We start from the raw sequence: 21,235 nt of genomic DNA, 5'->3' as shown, positions 1-21,235 counted from the left end.
AATGGGATGTGGGCTGCTCTTCATTCCCTCATGAAGATCAAACATGGCAGGCAAGTCCAATTAATCACCAAAAGGAATCCTTCCTGGTAAAGCCCTGTCCGTCACTTCATGGTCACCACACTAGCCTGGGGCTAATATCTCCACACCTGGCTTTAGGTACATGAGCTGAGGTAAAGTGTGTCAGCATACGTCAGCTTTCTTTAAGGGTTTAGGTAAGTTAGCTGGAAAACTCAACCACACCCACACAGCATGTGGGGGTGCTCGCATGACGGTCCACTGGCTGGCATATACGCCATAGAACCTTGCGGCAGATGGGTGCAACTCGTGCAGACACAAGTAGTGAACAGGAATCTTTAGACTGTACTGCTCAAGTAGTCTTTAAAATCCAGTAATGCGATATCATGAACCACTCCAAATGTGTTGTAAAAAACAGGGGACGGACTTAACGTAAAAAAAAAATACATCCTTTGAAAAACAAAAACGATGCATATAGCATTGAGCGTTGCAGAAGCATCTTCAAGAGCCGTCTTGTCTTCCCACAAGTGAGGATGGGGGACCTCCCCGACTCTCAGCACGTGGGGGTGAAGCATGGGTAGACGAAAAGGTAAACATTTCTCTACACAGCTCACACCCCTCTCTCAGGTGCAGAGGAGATGGGAGAGACTCCTGGACGATTTTTTTGGAGCGTAATGGATGTTGTGTCAGTCACGCGAGTCTACGCAAGGTACAAACCAATCACGTTCCTTCTGTAAAAGCTTCACCTAGTCCCTACTCAAACTCCTCCCCTGCCTCCCTCCCTCACTGAGTAACCCCGTCATACACACACACACAGCCATCCCTCCTAGTGAGTGAAGGGGGGTGGGGGTGAGCGAGCGAGCGAGCAAGAGAGAGAGAGCATGCGCGCAAGAGAGAGCGTGCGAGAGAGAGAGCGCAAGAGAGAGCGAGCGAGCGAGCGAGAGAGAGCGAAAGAGAGTGTGGGCACACGGGTGTTGTGTCGGGGGGCTCCCGTCTGCCTGCCTGCCTGCTGCGCTCTCAACAATGGGCACTGGGAAATGCAACAACTGCACATTCTGCATCACTGCTGCTCCAGCTCCTAATCCCGCTGCCGTGCCACCGATCTAATAGCACTGCACTGGATTATTACATCATCCCATCGGTTGCATAATCTAGCGAGTCAATCCCACTGCCTCCAGCAGGCAGGAGAGGGCCTGAAACCCCCACACTCTCTCGGACACGCACACGAGCAGGGGCGTGCGTGTCGGCCTGCATGAGCATGTAGCGGTTTCCATGGTTACATGATGCAGATGGGAAGCTGAAGCAGCCATCATTGACATGGTTGACATGGCTACATGACAAAACAGGGGGGGGGGGGGGGGTCAGAAAGCGGGATTAGTAAACCCTAAACCCCCGCCATAAACACAACAGTCATCTCCAATCAGATTGTGAGAGTTCCTCTTCCCAGTTTACCACGTGAAACAATATGAAACCCAAGTGCAAGCCACCATACGGTCAGCACACTACTCTGGAGCTCTACAACATGGCTGCCCAGACTGCAGACAACTCTTAAATTGCCTCAGCTTGTGTGGGTCCTCCTTTCACAGTTCTAACTAGGTGACCCTAATGCAAGCCTGCATAGTGGCTGTTGGTCACATACAATTGGGCAGTTGAGCAAATATATAGAAGTGTGTTGGGACATTTTATCCCTAAGCAATTGTGCACCTACACAATTAACACCGTAATGACCTAGGCTAGGCTACTCACCTTTATTGGGGAGCGTAGGCTTACCTCCCCAGGTCCTATGTTCCTTCTGGGAACAATAGGACCCTTTAAAAAAAAAAAAAAAAAAACCTAACCCTAATCCCAAGCGGGGAACATAGTGTTATTAGAATAAGAGGGGGGGGGGGGGGGGGGGGAATGTTTTTGACTTAGAAAGTGGGGGCTCATGGGAAGTGGGTACGTGCGTGAACGTAAATAGGAAGTGGAGGAGAAACAATGTGTTGTATGAAAGTTAGAGAAGTGTGTGTGATGTTAGTGAAATGCGGGAGAACTGTTTGTAAAAGTCTCCAAGTTGCATTGAAAGTGTCTCATTAAAACTGCATACTGAGACATCAAGCCTCCTTCGTTTCATCACCAATATAATCAGTAGGAAAACCTGTGTTGGACGATTACCTCGCGAGCTGCTGGCAAGTGGAGTTAATAACGAGCCAGCCGGCACTCGCGGTCCATAGAGAGAGAGAGAGAGAGAGAGAGAGAGAGAGGTGACAATAGGACCCAGGGAACATAGGGATAACCCCCTTTTATTGCTAGGTCCACTCAAACATTTGCCTCGGTTTCAAATTACAAGACTAGGTATTACACCAATTTGTTGTTCTCTGCAACACTTCATCCAGTCAGCCATTGTTACACTTAAGGCTTTATGGAAATCAGAACGCTAACTTCACACACACACTGCAACAGGTGTTCAATCAACTCAAACACAGAAAATAAACCTAAAGAAGTCAAAATGGATGAAAATAGCTCATTTGACTGACAAGTGGGAGGGCACTTTATGCAATGTTTTTCAGACAGCCATAAATGGCCCTAATGCCATAAAAATCATACTATTCAATACTGTCAAAAACTAGCTCACACAAACGTTAAACCCTGCATAGGCTATTCCAGATATAGCCTGCCATCAATTCAGTTACATTTAAATGCATTAGCAGTGGACAATCTGAGGGTGGCGCAACTCGGGAACACCGTGTACTAATCAGAGCTGAATTGATGCAATTGGGTGTTGATGTTAAATTCTCCAAATAGGCTACACTTGGAGACCTCCTGAAACCACGGAATCAGAGTTCCATCTTGGTCTTAACCATTACGTTGACCCCCAAGGATATCTATTATCAGCCAAATCCTTTGAATGGTCACCAATATCACAAGAACCTAACTTCTAAAGATAGCCACACAGACAAATCTGACAGTCAACCAGCCTTATAGCACACTGCATGGTTTGCTCAATCCTAAACAGTGTCATTTTAATCAATTAATTGTTGGTCCCATGTCACTGCAATTCCCCCAATTAACGCTGCAATCTAGCCAATTTTGAATTGAATGAGCCTCGATCCGTCTGCGACCCTGCCTGCCCCCTACAAAGCAAACCGTGGAAGTATAAAGAAACATTTGTTGCAACACCCTATGCCGCTGGATAAAATGTATAAAGCATATGTGCACGCCAATAGACACATTGTCAGTGGAAGTCATTCTCTTTCCATGCAAAATAGCCTACAATTGTGATTGTGCTTGTTTAAAGTCGTTTAAATAAGTGGGGGGAGTGTCACCAACGGGTTTAATACCATACGGTCTTCAAGATTACACCAATAATAATAATAATAACATCTGTCTAAACTTCCTCAAAGTCTTAAAAACATTGGTATATTTTGGTAGGCCTATGTTCAAATTCTGATAAACAAAAAACAGCCTAGGAGCTAACAAGGCGATCATGTACAGAGATCAGGGCAACCTCTGCCTCTTCATGTAAACGTAACAAAACTACATGCAGTTCAGAGCCTCGCCTGGAACATTTTGTGCCCAAGTGAAACACAATCAAAAGTTGAATATAATTCATCCAATGACGCAAATTACTTTACCTATATTCTCTAAATAATTTGCAGCCATCATTCATCTCAAATTACTTCGTAAAGCCACGAAGTCTTATGGTAATGAGTGGATAATTAAGTAATCTGCGTTATCATGGCAATTTTTGGAGCGCATGAAGCACATTTTTGGAGCCCATTATCACATGATAAGTGTTTTTAACAATATTGTAAAAGCTTACCTGCAACTTAGTTGGGTCTAGGGTATTTCAGCGTGCTCCTGTGAGTGTGGGGTAAGAGCACACGATGTTCACGTTGGTGGATATATAGGAAGCTTGACTAACCTATAGATGTATGGCAGGGGTGGGGACAGAGGCACTCAAGGAGCGCGCGAGTCACAGAGCGCTCATACAAACACAGTTATCCCCCCCATTGGCGTAAATGGAATCGCCAGACATGGTTCATGTTTATCCGTTGTCGTTTCTGTTGCCAATTCTATGATTTGTAAGTTTTGATGTGCTTGGACATATCAGGCTGTGAATTGATGGAATAGTTTTGGAACAGTCAACGTGTGTAGGGCCCAAATAGCCTAATACATTACGAAATTAAAAAATATGTCTTATATCCAAAAGGCATGGGGTTAAAAAAATTCTCACTGACCTTCATGATGTTGGCAACCATTCACTGTAGAATGCTTCCTTACATTTTCTAGGCAACGTGTTTAATGGATGATTGTTGTGAAAACGCCACAATGACCACTTGGAACTGTTTGAATTCCATCCCTTTGCCTCAGCCATTACCTTATCAATAGAATGCAAAGCAAGGTAGTGCCTCCCCCACTTTCCTGTTTCAGCCAGTTTCCACTTTATCCTAATCCCATGTGTTTCTGTCCTAGCCTTATTCTCAACATCTCAACCAAGTCCTTTGTCTTTGCAGTTGTCTCTTTTAGCAGCACAAATGATTTTTTAAAGCAAGCCACCCCCCCCACCCCCGGAAAGGGTTAACCTGGGTTGTCTGATCCTGCTTTGCAGTGGGTCCAATAAGGAACACTTTCAGTGTGAATGGAACAGTCTGGGTTGCTAAAGACCTTGCTATTGCTTTATTGTATTGCTAATTATTTTTCTATACTTTCTTTTGACCCTGGTCCTCCACAGTGAATAGCCCATGTCGACTAACTTGGTATGAGTTACCAAAAGTATAGGTTGATATGGGAACTCTGGTCTGGACTTCATTTGAAAGTGGCAAGAAAGAAGCTATGGGTTGTTAGATAGATAGATAGATAGATAGATACTTTATTGATCCCCAAGGGGAAATTCAAGATCTCAGTAGCATACAGACATCACACACACATTCACTAACAGCAGAAAAAAGTAATTAAAAGTATATAATATAAAAAACACAATAAGGACAGTATAAGATAAAGAATATACTAAAATACAAATGACTAAATACTAAATAACACTTAATCTAAATCAATTCTAAAAACAGTATCCACATAATGGGTTATCAAGAGGCGCTTGCAATGACTGAGACAGGGACTGAGTCTGTGATTCTCTGTGCATAGTAAGGTAAGGTGCTCTGTGTGAGTGAGTGTCATGATGATGGTGCAAATGAGTAAGAGTGATGAATGATGACAAATGAGTACTGAGTAATGTTTACCTATACAACAGCTGGCAAAACATGCAAACATGTTTAGTGTCAGTGTTACCTTTTGTTCTAGAAATACAGTATGAGCTGAATTAACTATTTGAATACATTATTAGAAATTGAAATAAGGCCTCTAACAGACTGTACTGGTTGAAGAACACTGCTGCAGATTTCTTATTTGAGCCATGCAAAACATGATTAAAAGCCCCAGCTGCAATTCACAAAGCCAGAGTCAATGTGTTCCACATGCCAGTCTTTACATTTGCCCTCCGCTAACAATCCAGCAATGAAAGAGTTAACACATATGCACACTCAAACACCCGTGCTCCTCAGTACATGTGCACCCCCTATCTGTTTCCCTTCTTCCTATACGTGCAAGTCATCACGTGTCTTTACCCTACGTGATCTGGACTCTGCACACTTCTGGCAGGACATCGATTTTAAAGTGTGTGAGCGGTATGGTAAGCAGTTATTCTGGGAGTCTGTAATTGGATGGTGGCTCTGACTGTGGTGGTGGTGGGGTGTTGAAGCACACACCTTGTGTTTTCTCAGGACACCCCTGTTCTTTAGGGGTCAGTTTGTGCGGGGTCAGTTGTGCTGCCGCCCCTTTGTCACTGAGATATAGGGTTGCCTGCAGCGCATTGTGCATGTGTGGTGCTTGGTGTGTATTCTGAAACTTTGGTTGAGCAGTCCATGTCTCATCTCACAGTCTTGCGGCAGCTTCAGTCTGCATATAAGTCTAAGTACAAGTTCTTTTGATCCCGTGAGGGAAATTTGGCCTCTGCATTTATCCCAATCCATGAATTAGTGAAACAAACACAGCACACAGTGTACACAGTGAGGTGAAGCACACACTAATCCCGGCGCAGTGAGCTGCCTGCATCAACAGCGGCGCCCAGGGAGGGGTTAGGTGCCTTGCTCAAGGGCACCTCACGGCTCAAGGGCACTTCAGCCGTGCCTACTGGTCGGGGTTCGAACCGGCAACCCTCCGGTTACAGGTCCAAAGTGCTAACCAGTAGGCCACGGCTGCCCACACAGCCAGATTATCCAAGTTGTTACAAAGCTGATTAACAGGTAGTGATACTATTTAATCTACTTTGTGGCAACTGATCAAAAGAGCGACTCACTTTGAGCCATTTAAACCTGACTGGATTGGAAATTTAACCTTTGGCCTATTCAAGTTTTTCTTTGGCCACATACAGATGTTAGAAACATCAGGACACGTCAATATGAAGGATTCTTGTTTCCTTTGTGACAATGAGATAAATTGTTATTAGAAACAGCAAGCATCATAAAAACATGTTGTTTTTTTGTGTGTGGGTGAACTGTGCGAGTATAAACCCTCCTCTGAATGATGCAGAAAAGACTGACGCCTGTAAAGATTGCTCCTTCCCTGTATATGGCTCTGTGGTTTTGTATCCGATACTGCCCTCTGTTGACAATATAGTGTGTTACATTTGCATTTCTTAAAGTTTGGGGACCAAATAATGATAGGTCAGAGTTTACATTTGAAATCAAATGACTGTTTTCATCCATAAACAAAAATATTAGACATATCACATCAAGCCACAATACTCGCCAACCCAGAGGAAAATGCTGGAGTCTTTTCCGACAGATATACTCAGATCTGATTTGGAGATATACTGCATTGACCTGTTTCTTTAAGTCTGTGTGTGTGTGTGTGTGTGTGTGTGTGGTCTACCTATCCCTTTTGAAAACAGCATGGATGTTCAAGAATCATACTATCATTCCATACCAAACCTAAATTGTATGTTACATGCATTGGCAATCAATATTGTTAACTACAGTAATTTCCTCTGTAGCCACATCATGTATAAGCCGCATGCTGGTGTTTTCAGCAAATTAAAAAGGACACCTTGTATTGACCACATATGTATTAACCACAGTGCCCAATAGCCCAGTGAATCAGAATCAGATCAAAAGAAAAAATAGGACAGTTAATGAAACTAGGATGGAAATCACATCAACATACTGCATCAGCTTCCCCATGAGGCCACAATGCATGTCATTGTCCATAATAGAAAACAGGCCCGAAGAATAATTTGATCATATTGTACCTTGGAATAATTGTTAATGAACCAATTTTAAAGGTGCTCTATAAGACGCTACTCCCTCCTGTGCAATTGAAACTCTCCTATCACTAATCTCGTCGGTGATTGGCTGTATCAGTTTGTTATGTTTTTATGGTCCAGGCTGGACCAAGTTGTTTTTGTTGCCGTTTTTGGAGCCTGGGCTGTCCAGAGACTGCATTTTTTAGTGTATTCAGGGCACAGGCAGCTAGCGGTGAAGTGATGTTTGCTATACATGACAAAACATGTTTTAGGTTAGAAACCATGTAACATCACTTAGATCACCTTTAAGTCATCCTAATGTGCTGACTTACACTCGACTTTCTAAGGACACAGCACTCAAAGAATCCTCCATAGAAGTGCATGGGGTTAGTATGTAACACCAATATGGCAGTCTACATACAGGTCATTAGAATATCATCAAAAAGTTTATTTATGTCAGTAATTCCATTCAAAAAGTGAAACTTGTATAATGTATACACTCAGACGGATATATTTCAAGTGTTTATTTCTTTTAATTTTAATGATTAGAACTGGCAACTAATGAAAAACCCAAATTCAGTATCTCAGAAAATTAGAATATTGTGAAAAGGTTCAATATTGAAGACACCTGGTGCCACATTCTAATCAGCTAATTAACTCAAAACACCTGCAAAGGCCTTTAAATGGTCTCTCAGGCTACGTTTATACGGTGACGATGAAAAGAGAAGACGCAGAAGTGGCGTCTCGTCTTCATTTTTTTATTCGCGTTTAGACGAGCATTCTCAGGGGGAAATCTTTGTTTATATGAAGATGCAAGAGTATGTGATATTCGATTGGAAATGCATTCCAGACCGCTGGGTGGTGGTGTGATAGAACCCCGGTACGTCATGCGCAGACATTCTAATTTGACAGTTTAGCCAGAGAGGTAATCAAGGATCTTTGGTTTAGCCGTTTAGACGGAGACGCAACCCGGGTCGTCTTCAAAACTATACACTCTGGAAGGAGTCTTCAGATTTTTGCATCTTCAAGCCCCGATGGCGGGGTCGCCGTGTAAACGAAAGGCACTTATGATAAAATACTTTGTCGTCTTCCTTCGCAATTGTTCTCGTATAAACGTCCCCTTAGTCTAGTTCTGTAGGCTACACAATCATGGGGAAGACTGCTGACTTGACAGTTGTCCAAAAGATGACCATTGACACCTTGCACAAGGAGGGCAAGACACAAAAGGTCATTGCTAAAGAGGCTGGCTGTTCACAGAGCTCTGTGTCCAAGCATATTAATAGAGAGGTAAAGGGAAGGAAAAGATGTGGTAGAAAAAAAGTGTACAAGCAATAGGGATAACCGCACCCTGGAGAGGATTGTGAAACAAAACCCATTCAAAAATGTGGGGGAGATTCACAAAGAGTGGACTGCAGCTAGAGTCAGTGCTTCAAGAACCACCACGCACAGACATATGCAAGACATGGGTTTCAGCTGTCGCATTCCTTGTGTCAAGCCACTTTTGAACAAGCGACAGCGTCAGAAGTTCTCGCCTGGGCTAAAGACAAAAAGGACTGCTGAGTGGTCCAAAGTTATGTTCTCTGATGAAAGTAAATTTCGCATTTCCTTTGGAAATCAAGGTCCCAGAGTCTGTAGGAAGAGAGGAGAGGCATAGAATCCACGTTGCTTGAAGTAAAGTTTCCACAGTCGGTAATGGTTTGGGGTGCCATGTCATCTTTGGGGTGCCATGTAACCTTATAATATCGGAGCACCTCTCAGTTAATCAGACAACAACTGCAGTGCGTTGGGAGAGAGAAAGGAAGAACACATAGGCTACTATTGGCCAATCCTCTCCAATTCATTAGAATTGGACTCTGGGCGTTTGGGAACAGCTGAGGGAGGAGGCTACTTGAAACTGTGAGTTTCGGTCGGTGTGAGCGAGCGGACTTTCAGTTGAGAGTAATTAACACCCTTTTGAACAATCTAAGCTGTGCTAACGTCAGAGGGCGGTCTACGCTGATTCATCATTAGTGAGACGCGAGGCCAGCTGCATGCGATTCCTGTCAGCATAACAATAGAGGCTGTTGCTGAAGCGTCAGTCCTCGTTTCAGCCGTCCTCGTTTAAAGACGGACGTGGTCAAGACGAGCAAGTTTACCTGTGCAAGTTCACCTAGCACAGGCGCCGACAAAGGCAAAAATGTGCCATTCCATCATATCTGTTATCACCGGCCATCACAGAAAACGGCATCATGCCAAAAGGGGCAGAAATCTGCTTAACCTCCAGCAACTTAAACGGTCCTCACCTACAGAAACCTCCTTCTCCATGGGCTTGTGGAAGCCAATCCGCAGTCAACAAAACGTACAGCTGGCTATGCCAACCACTTTTCGTTGGAACTCCTTGCTCTGACTGAGACTTGGATCAAACCAGAGAACACTGCCACCCCGGCTGCACTCTCAACTAACTTTACCCTCTCCCACACCCCTCGCCCATCTGGACGAGGAGGTGGGACAGGCCTGCTAATCTCCAACAAATGGAAATTCACCCCGCTACTGCCTTCAAACAAATATGTCTCATTCGAATTCCATGCCATCACAGTGATCGCCCCAGCAAAACTCTACGTGCTGGTCATCTACCGCCCTCCAGGCCAACTAGGCGACTTTATGGACTAACTTGACACTCTGCTGTCCTCCATCCCTGAGCATGACTGTCCGCTTCTCGTCCTCGGCGATATGAACATCCAGTTAGACGCCCCAAGCTCAGCAGACGTTTTGGCCCTGATCCACTCTTTTGACCTCAACTGGTTCAAAGCCCACCTACTCACAAAGCTGGCAAGAGGCTTGACTTGATCCTCACTCGGAACTGCAGCACAGACACCCTCATGGTGACGCCTCGCCATCTTTCTGACCACTTCTTCATCCAGTTCAACGTCAGCCTGACAGAACAGCCTCCGGCTCCTCAGCTGATGGTCACGTTCCGCCGCAACATCCGGAACCTGTCTCCAACCCACTTTTCCTCGGTGGTTGCCTCCGGTCTACCTCCACTCAACACCTTCTCCTCTCTGGAGGTTAATGAGGCCACAGACTTGCTCTGCTCCACACTGAGCTCGTGTCTAGACGAGCTGTGCCCTCTTACCACAAGGCCAGCTCGATCCAAACACTCTCATCCATGGCTAAATGATACCCTCTGATCGCAGCGCACCAAACTCAGAGCCTGCTGTCTGTAACAGAAGCCTTAAAAGAATCCAGGGACGACCGCTCGGTCATCAGTACTCATCCTGCTTGAATTATCAGCTGCCTTTGACATGGTTAATCACCGCATCCTTCTCTCTATACTCTCTAACATGGGAATCTCCGGTTCTGCTCTCTCCTGGTTTGAATCCTACCTCACAGGACGCTCGTTTAATGTATCATGGAAGGGTCAGCTATCTGCACCTCACTATCTCACATCAGGGGTCCCCCAGGGCTCAGTGCTGGGCCCCCTTCTCTTTGCTATCTACACCACCTCCTTGGGACAGATTATCCGTTCGCATGGCTTCTCATACCATTGCTATGCAGACGACACACAGCTCTATCTGTCCTTTCCACCTGATGATCCCTTGGTTTCAGCACGGATCTCGGATTGCCTCTCAGACATACATGTAGCTACATGGATGAAGGCACACCACCTCCAGCTGAACCTCTCAAAGACTGAACTGCTGGTCCTCCCAGCTAAACCTACCATACACCACGACATCAACATCAAATTTGACTCCCTGTCTGTTTCACCTACCAGGACTGCAAGAAATCAAGGAGTTGTTCTCGACAACCAACTAACCTTCTCAGATCATGTTGCCTCAGTCGCCCGGTCATGCCGTTTCACACTCTACAACATACGGAAAATCAGGACTTACTTGATTCATGCTACTCAAATTCTGGTTCAGGCAATAGTGATCTCACAACTTGACTACTGCAACGCCCTCCTGACAGGTCTCCCAGCCTGCGCAGTGAAACCCCTTCAGATGATCCAAAATGCGGCGGTGCGCCTGGTCTATAACCAACCCAGAAGGGCACATGTTACCCCCGCTGCTCATCCAGCGACACTAGCTACCTATGGCGGCCCGCATCAAATTCAAGGCTCTAACGCTTGCCTACAAAGTAGTCTCCGGTTCTGCTCCCACCTACTTGAATCCCGATAAACACGGGACGACCTTATGCGGACATTCACGACATCCCCGATTGGTCCCCAACGTCATGTTCTCTAGCGGACGTTCCGGTGACTTTATTGACGTGCGGAGCAAGTTATCCTTTGGTTATTGCGCGACGTCCGGTGCAGGACTTTCTGGGGACGTCACCGTCAGGTCCCTCGGATGACATTCGCATTTGGTCATTTCAAAGACATCCTAAGGACGTCCTTGTGTGGCCCCGACAATAACGTTATACCAGGGACATTAAAGGGGTGGTTCAGGATTTTGGACATAAGACCTCATTTCCAAGTAAGCAAGTGTGATATTTATCAGTGGAGACCGTTTTCAACACGTTTCATCCAGTCCTTGTAATTGCAGAGTTCGCAGGTGCTAGGCTAGCGCAAGTCAACGGTATGTGCTAGCCTGCCACTAAAGACAGTCTTACCCACTCCAAAGTACACCCGAGGCAAATTCCAGACAATCGATGTAAATGTCTGTGTTGATAGAATAGTGTAAGAAATACAACTACCCTCGCATCGCGTTGCAATAGTTATACTTTGGTCCCTGAAGTTGGTAGTAGTCATTTTGCATCTCAGCAGCGGACTGATATTACCAAGGCTACTACTAAGTATCCCCATTGGAGTGCGCTTTACTGTTTACTTTTCGGCGCAGTACTACTAACCGGAGCAAGTATAATTCCGTCGTGGTAAGAAACAAGTCCCTCAAAATGTAATGCGATCGTTGAAATGCAAGGATAGAATAACGTTAGAAATAACAGTATCAATACAGACATTTACATCGATAGTCTGGCGTTATAATTTATTTGCCTCGGGTGTACTGTGGAGTGGATAAGACTGTTTTTAGTGGCAGGCTAGCACATACCGTTGACTTGCGCTAGCCTAGCACCTGCGAACTCTGCAATTAGAAGGACTGGATGAAACGTGTTGAAAACGGTCTCCACTGATAAATATCACACTTGCTTACTTGGAAATGAGGTCTTATGTCCAAAATCCTGAACCACCCCTTTAAGGGGACGTTTGTTTATTAAGTACACACATGGCAGCAGAGTTGAGAGAGCTCTGCTACAGCCTGCAGGACGGACATCCACATCCATGCGCGACCTCACGTTAAACGTCATTACGTAGAAACATTGAGGTCAGCTTACACAGCATTCGGAAGAAATACACCATTGGTGGCCACCGATGAAAGTAAGTAACATCTTTGGCTGTGTAAGTAGCTGATAAAGTTTTCAATAACTGAATGAAACGGAATGAAAAGTTGTCAAATGTTAACGTACACGAATCCGACGAGCGTTCTGTGGAGGCTGCCATCTTGTGGCGACGCCATTACTGAGCTGTTACTGGAATGTAAACAAACCTCCGTGATAACGCACCCTCAATGCTACAGCCAGGCAGTATGGCTTGTTGGGTTGATGATGTTGTGGCCCGGTCACAGATGACGGTACAAGCGATCTTACAGATTATTTATGAAAATAGCTTAGAGTAGAGAATGAGGAAATAAAGACATAATTGGGACTAGGTTGATATTATATCTACTTAACTACTGTAGCTCTAACGTCAGCAATAACTCCTAGCTAGGCTAGCTAACGAGGAAACTATAAAAATATCTGTCCATTTGGCAACAATAAATAAATGAATGGATATCAAATAAACAAATTCATGTTTTTCATTTGTGACCATTGTTTATCTAGTTTTCACATTTCAAAAGGAAAGGGTAAGGTACAGCTAACTGCTATCTGTGCAAACCATATGGTAACGTTAGGCTACCAGACAGGGGCAGTCGACCCGGGGTATTTTGTGTATCTCACATTTTTTTTTGTTCCAACTGGTCATTTTATTGCTGCTATTGGAACAATTGAAAACGGAACATGTTTTCCCACACGACTTTATAAAAGAAGTAGTGAGACAGCCGTAAATCGCGGGCTGTTATCCCAGTGGATGCAACGAATCCAATAGGAGTCACTGGCGCAATGCTACCCAGCAACAGCTCAGTAATGGGCCCGCTTACTTCCGGTAGTTTCGCCGGATTCGTGTATAAGGTAATGTTCTGTAATTTTCCTCTAGGGATGAATAAAGTATCTATCTATCTAACGTTATCTCTAGCTAGCAGGTTAGCTGCTCATTAGCTTGCCGTAGTCTATATGGCAACATACAGTTTATGAAGTTGTGCGTCTATGAACAAAGTAGGTTCACTGCTGATATGTGAATTATGTAGCACATACGTTTTGAGTTTATGAATTGTATCAAATTCATGGAATGAATTGTATCAAATTCATGTTAGCTGATGTGATGCTTGGTGTAGCTTACAATGCGCATTTCTTCAGATAACTGTCATTACGTGATGCATGTAACATGCTCTAAATAGGCAGTGGTTTATCTAGTCATGTACTTATCCGTTTTATTTTCAGAACCAAACACACGGCCGAACCGAGGACTTTTGGAGCTGAATACAATGCAATAAAACTAGAGAAATTTTAAAAACAGACCACGTAGCTTGTTTAGGGTTGCCTAGTAGCAACAGAAGTGACTGCTTAATTTGTAAAGCAAAACTATCTACATTGCAGAAGAATTAAGGTTCTTAATGACTTGTTTAAATGTCATTGTAATTTATTTGACGCATGCTCGCTAAAAGTGTCAAGCATATGTGACGTGGCAAGGAAATTTGGAGTCGACTAAGCCACCTAGGGGGTTAGGACCAGTTACACTATATTCCCTATAGTACCCACAAGGCAACATAGATTCGTACACTCTTAGGCCAGAGACAAGAGTTAAGTCAACATAATTTATTGACACATACAACACAGATTCAACAATAAAAACAATGCATCATGTATAGATACAGGAGACACATGGGTCAGATGCAATCACTCTGGGTCGTCCCACAAATACACAATCTACTGGATGGTTAATGATGGTAACCACACTGTTACGGCGTAGCTTAACCTGTGACCCGTAATCAAAGGGAGGGGAGCAGGGCAGGGGGGCTTACCACAGCGAGCAGGACTTTCCAAAAGGGAAAGTGAGGGGGGAACTCCACCACCTGAAGGTTGGCCTGCCGCCTGTGGCAAACCCACCACACCTGTCCGGAAGAGAGAGAGCAAGAGAGAGAGAGAGAGGGAACAGAGGCACAGGAGTTGGTAAAAGGCTTGACAGTAATTATATGGCAATCATTCATTCACCAATAGCCTATTTATCAAGCTAGGCTAACAAGGCTACTTATCTCAGGCAGGGGGGGAGGCAGTCAGGGTGTCCACCAGGGCCCAGAGGTTGATCCTGACATTGAAGCTGCCCTGGTCACAGTAATTTAGGTTACAGTACGCATACACAAACACACAATCACACACACACACAAACCTCAAAGACACCAATAAGCCAACAAATAGAAAAGCATGCGAGTCAAGCATATGGAGAAACAGTACAGCACTGCATAACCGCATGCACCAAATCAAAGAAAACAACAAACAAAATAAACATGCAGGTCAAACAAAAGACAGGACAACACACCACGGTATAGCGGGCGATAGGCGCCAAATCAAAGAAAACAACAAACAGCATAAACATGCAATTAAAGCAAAAGACAGGACAACACACCGTATAGCCGCCAAATCAAAGAAAACAACAACCAGACGTAGGCATGCGGGTAGAGCGATAGAGAGGGCAGTACACCACTGCGTAGCCCCATGCGTTAAGCTACAAATAGTCCCCAACAAAATTAGGCACGCCATTCAATCCCGACCGTATGGAAACGTCATCCACAAATCCACAGCACAACAGAACAGCAGCCTTTCCATGGTGTGGAGGCACTTGGCTGTAATCCACTTCACACACGACAAGTGGCGATGAAACCCCTCTCTGGGACCGCAGGTCATGAAGTGAGCTATGAGAGCTTGGCTACGGCTCCAGCTGATTCCCATCGAGCACCCAGCATCGGAGCTCGCTACAACAGCCTTGCCAGTGAATATGAACCACTCAAGCTTAGTTTAAATACACTTGTCGTTGAAGTGGCTAAACAAGTCAACTTGCCACCACACGCCACTGAGTAACGACAGGCACCCTGGAAGCAAAACAAAGACAGGAGAAAAGTACCTCCCGGTGATATCCGCTAAGCTAAATCAAAGTCCTTTTAGGCAAGTCCCTCCACTCGGCGGCCATATAGCAACGCTTTTTGGGCACTCATCGGGCATCCTATTCAGCAGAAATGCGCGTGCGCAAGGCTTCACGACACCAATCTTGCTCCAGTGGCGAGTTCACAACACATGATTGGGAAGATGTCTTCACAACACAACATATGATTGGCTCAATGTATTCACATCACACCACATGATTGGCTCAATGTATTCACATTTCGACGTTTTGCCGGGGAAGAGGATATGTGTAGACAACGGCGTTACAAACTAACCCCATGCATTTCTATGGAGGATTTTTTGAGTGATGTGTCTCCTCATTAGAAAGTCTCTGGCTAAATACCCAAATAAGAGTCCGCCCTGCAATTAGGGTGATGCCCACCAATCGCGCACAGAGGAAATGGCACAGAAATGATAGTGGAGGTGTAAACTAATCTGCCACACATAGCTGTCCCCGATGTCACAGCAGCTCCTTGTGGAAACAGCAAAGAAGAGTGCACATATCCGATGAGATTTTTGACAAGGAGCAGAAGATCTCTGGCCTTACCAGAGCCTTACTGTTTATGAATAAAAAATGATATGGAATCTAAACATCTGGAATCTATTTCTTTCAGCTTAAAGTTGGCTACAAAGAGCATTCATAGCCTAGAAAACGATACATTTTTCTTTATCTGCAATGTTCCAGGAAGATATGCTTACATAGGCTATTTTTAGGCTGTCCCTGTTTGATCACAGGTCCAAGAAAACGCCTTAGAGTGGATATAACCAGAGAATGTCTATAACGTCAATGCATTCTAGTTATATTTCATGTAGCCTACTTTATTTCATGTTGAGTTTTGCTTCCCAGCATGCATTGCGCATTTACGCGTTTTAGGCTATTATTAGTTTGTTTTGAATTTTGAAACAATATGGTTTGAATAATTTAGCTTAGGCTAGCCTAGGCCTACTCTGGTGATGTTTTGAACAATATGCTACGGGATATGCCCATTACATTTTTTATCAGGTTATTAAGAAAAATACACCGTAGATGTGAAAGTAGCATAAAGGTCCCTGTCTACTCATCATCAGTGTAATATATAAGGAGGACGTGATACCATGCATGACTGATCCACGTGAAAGCATGAGGTAAGGGTATCAGATTGTGTGATTGTCAGGCAAGTCATAAATGCGATTTCATGTTACGACAACCTCTCTCCTAGCAGCCTATGAAGCCTACAGGGTGTAATACCGTGAAATCATATTTCATGTTTTTTTTTTTTTTTTTACCATCTTGGAAATATAAACGTTGCACGCAGGGTCGGACTGGGAACAAAATTCGGCCCTGGCAATTTTCTCCTGGAGCCCCCCCCAAAAAAAGCAACACTTCATGAACTGAACCCAAACATTAAACATTTAGATTTTAGATCTATAGCCTAATCACAATAACACGGGTCCGAGGTGTCTCTCCGGGATTTTTTTATTAATTCTGGTTGCTAATCACACCATTTTAAAGTGATTTGACAGGGACAGGAATTCAGGGATAGGCAAGACAGTCTCATATTCTGTCTGTCTCACGTCATGTTACCCCATGCATGAAACCACGTCACTGTTTGACTAAATTAAAAATATAGCTACTGAACATGGACATCGTCATAGTTGACAGAAATTACGTTTTGTGCCAACGTGTTGTATAAACACAACCGGCCTTAATTTAATTAACTTAATTTGGTGCAAATCTCCTTTACTTTGGTTATAGTCCGCGATCGATTCACATTAACTGTTGGCAATCACCACAAGTATAGCCTACTAAACGTTTTTGCCCGTTGTGTGCCGTCATCACATTTTGCAAAATTAGGCTACCTTCGTTACTACCTACCAGTTGATGGCCAACTTTTACCTGCATCGACTCGCGATTGATTGTGCATGTAGGGCCTAGCCTAACACTCGGTGGAGAGACTTCCACTTTCCAAGTTTCACTTTCACTGTCGTTGTGAGCTAAAAGGCTAGGCCTACTATATGGGAAATACTTTGAAGTTCCTTTTGAGTAGGATCAACTCCAAAAATTAATGGATTTTCTTTAACCTGTGGTACACTTTTCAGTTTTTTTTATGTTGACAGAACCGCACTACAGTAGCCTACATGGTGCAGTAAATGGAAGCTCTGGTAGCGCGTGCAACTAACGTCTATAAAAACAATATATTTATGGAATAAAACTAGACCTCTGGTTGCTGTTTACGGTTAAACTGTGATGTGAACACCAGCCAGCGGAGGGCACCTACTATAGTAGAGCGGCTACAGGAAAAATCGTTCAAATTATGATACAAGCGTGGAATTCGGCAGGTATGTGCTCAAGACCAATACAATCAAATCTACCTGATTGGCCACTTGAAATGGCGGCTATTTTCCAAGATGGCCGCCAAATAAGACCCCTAAAATTGATTTATTGCTCAGAATTGACCAAAGATATTATGACACAAGCATGAAATTAGGCATGTATGTGCTCAAGACCAATACAATAAAATCTGCCTGATTTGCCATTTTTAATGGTGGCCATTTTCCAAAATCCAAAATGGCCACCATAAAAAACTCTAAAAATTGATTTGTTGTACAGAATTGACAAAGGACATTATGATACAGCCATGAAATTTGGCAGGTATGTGCTTAAGACCAACACAATACATTCTAACTGATTTTCCAGTTTAAATGACGGCCATTTTCCAAGATGGCCACCAAAAAATACCATAGAAATGGATTTGTTGCACAGAATTGATCAAACAAGTTATTATACAAGCATGAATTTTGGCATGAATGTGCTAAAAAAACAATACAATCAAATCTACCTGACTCGCCACTTGAAATGGAAGCCATTTTACAATATGGCCGCCAAAAGACTGAATTTAGCCCAGAAGTGAGCAAGAAAATGATGATACAAGTATGTAATTTTGTGTGTTTGTGCTAAAGAGCAATATAATCAAATCCACCTCATTTGCAACTTGAAAATGTAATATGGCAGCCATTTTTAAAGATGGCCACCAAATAAGACACTATAACTTCATTAATTGCAATTAATTTAGCAGATGTAGCCCAAATCAATGTTAACATTCACTACATTTCTGTTTCCTTCTATGATGAAGTCATTGGAAATTCAATCAAGCAAAAATCAAGCAAAAAGGCACATAACTGAGATTCAGTGTTTCACAAATTAACTATGTACAAAGACTACAAACCCTGGAAAACTAAATTAATCTTAGAAATCTCACTGAGGGACAATAGAAGAGAGCGTATGCAACAGCATCAGGACTGACAGAGCCGTGCACCAACTTGCCTATCTAAAATACGACTGTACAACCAGAGCAGGTGATAACAGAGCATGTTTTTTTTTGTTTTTTTGGTAACTGTAACAAGGCAAAGAACTCGGATGCCAAGAAGAACAATATGGCAGTAAGTATCTCAGCATGGAAAAATAACAGTCCATTTCAAAGCAAATGTGAGCAATTTTTCAATTGTGTTTTTAAGAAAACACCATCAACATTTCACCCTTTGGAATTAATTGAGTCACTGTAACAGTGCTCTACATCTACTATTCACATGTGCAACCACATAGTGCTGTGCACAAAAGCCCCAAACGGAAGCACTTGCATCTATGGGTGCAACCTTTTTTCACGTCCGGTTGCTGTGGAGCCCAGAAAGCCTCTGCACACTCAGGGGACCAGTCCTGAGGGCAGAGCTTCCTCCTCTGCACAGGTCTACTCACACCTTTACCCCTGCGTGGTCGCTTAGACCCACCTGTAAGTGCAAAAAGTGTCCTCTCGCAATCACAGAACAGTTTTCAATGAAATGCTGGTAGTAAACCACCACGCCTAAAAATGAGCGGATCTTGCTTGCAAATGGCGTGACGCCATCAGCCTCCATCAAATCTGACTGTGAAACATTCACAATAGCCTCAACCTTATCTGGATCACTAGCCACGCCATCCTGAGAAATTATATGCCCTAAAAACTTCACAGATCTCCATAGAAAATTGCACTTAGCAGGCGACAGCTTCAAGTTGTGCTCTTTCAGCCGTTCAAACACCATGCGTAAGCGCTGCAAACTTTCCCCTTTAGACCTGCCAAATACAAGGACATCGTCCAAATAGCACAGGAGACATAAGAAATTTTGATCGCCAAAGACAGAGAGCATCATCCTCATAAATGTAGCTGGGCTATTGCAAAGGCCTTAAGGGAGCCAGTTATATTCATGCAACCCTAATGGCGATGAAAAGGCTGTATATTTCTTGTCATCCTCATGTAACGGCACATTGTAATAACCCGACGTGACATCCATGGTGGAGAAAAACACATTGCCACCTAAAGCTACAAGGACATCAGCCTGGTGGGGGAGTGGGTGGGCGTCTTTCACAGTGCGCGCATTAAGCCACCTAAAGTCAGTGCATATCCGCAGGTCTCCGTTTTTCTTCCACACCAGCACCAGTGGAGAAGCGTACTCACTACTAGACTTTCTAATAATTTCCTTCTCCTCCATCTCATCCAAAGTCTCTTTCAACCTCTGGTAGTGGGCCGGGGACAATCTGCGATATGGCAATCTGAATGGACGGTCATCAGTCAACCTAATCCTGTGGCAGAACCCATGCGCCTCACCAAAGTCAAGATGGTGACGAGAAAAGACAGACTCATATTCTTTTATTAGGTCAACTAACTTATCCTTCCAATAAGAGGAGACCTGTAAACTGTCAATGGGTATAGCACCCAGTCCAAGACCCTGCAGCGAAGAGTCACCATTAGCAACACTGCTGCCAAGATCACTCTTGACAGATAAGCTGCCATGAGAGCCACCTGCACTCACTTTAGCTGCATGCTGCGAAACAAAGTCCTGATCAAAATCCTCCAGTGCAACGCATGGATATACATCAGCTACCTTTGCATTTTTGCGTAAGGTTACTGCAGCTGACGTGGGATTAAAAACCTTGACTGGAAGCCACCCATCTCCCCACATATGAGAGACAACACGCCCTACTAGCATCTGCCTATTAATACAGCGAGAAGTGCTGGGCTCCACATCAACCGTCACGTCCAGAGCGAAAAAAGCGAATTCATGACAAAGCTTCTTCAACGACCTTGGCTACTTGGTAGCTGAGGTTGTTTCTGGTGTACACGCATCTTTTGTTTAACAGCAACATCGAGAAAACCATGAATTGCCGTTATTAGCATTTTAGTGTCATTATTTTATTATTATTATTATTATTTTGTATTATTAGCATGTCATAACCATTTTATTTGTTTGGGGGGGTGGCATCACGCAACGCCCTCCATTGACATTAAGAACTGGCATTATTAGCATGTTATCACCATGCTATTTGTGTGTCATAAGTGGCTTATTTGTCATTGTGGAACATTTTTAATATCTGTATCACTTCATCATCTATGGAAACATATTTAAGAAGAGTGAACAATTATTCACAGCACATTTGCAATTTGCACATTTGAAATTTGCAAATTTCTCGGGTCTTTTTGGACGCCATCTTGGAAAATGGCCAGCATTTCAAGTAGCAAATCAAGTGGATTTGATTGTATTGGTCTTGATCACATCCATGCCAAATTACAGGACGTCCCCTCAAAGTCTGGTACGTCTTTTAGACGTCCCGAACACAGGTCCGCGGGACGTCAAGGGAACCCT

The sequence above is a fragment of the Alosa pseudoharengus genome, unplaced genomic scaffold (assembly GCF_046254945.1).
Source record: "Alosa pseudoharengus isolate Yale_2024_CS ecotype anadromous, Long Island Sound unplaced genomic scaffold, YU_APseudo_1.1 YU_APseudo_1.1_scf_12, whole genome shotgun sequence".
NCBI classification, from domain to species: Eukaryota; Metazoa; Chordata; class Actinopteri; order Clupeiformes; family Clupeidae; genus Alosa; species Alosa pseudoharengus.
The sequence above is the reverse complement of the archived record's forward strand: the minus strand, read 5'-3'. Positions refer to the sequence as shown.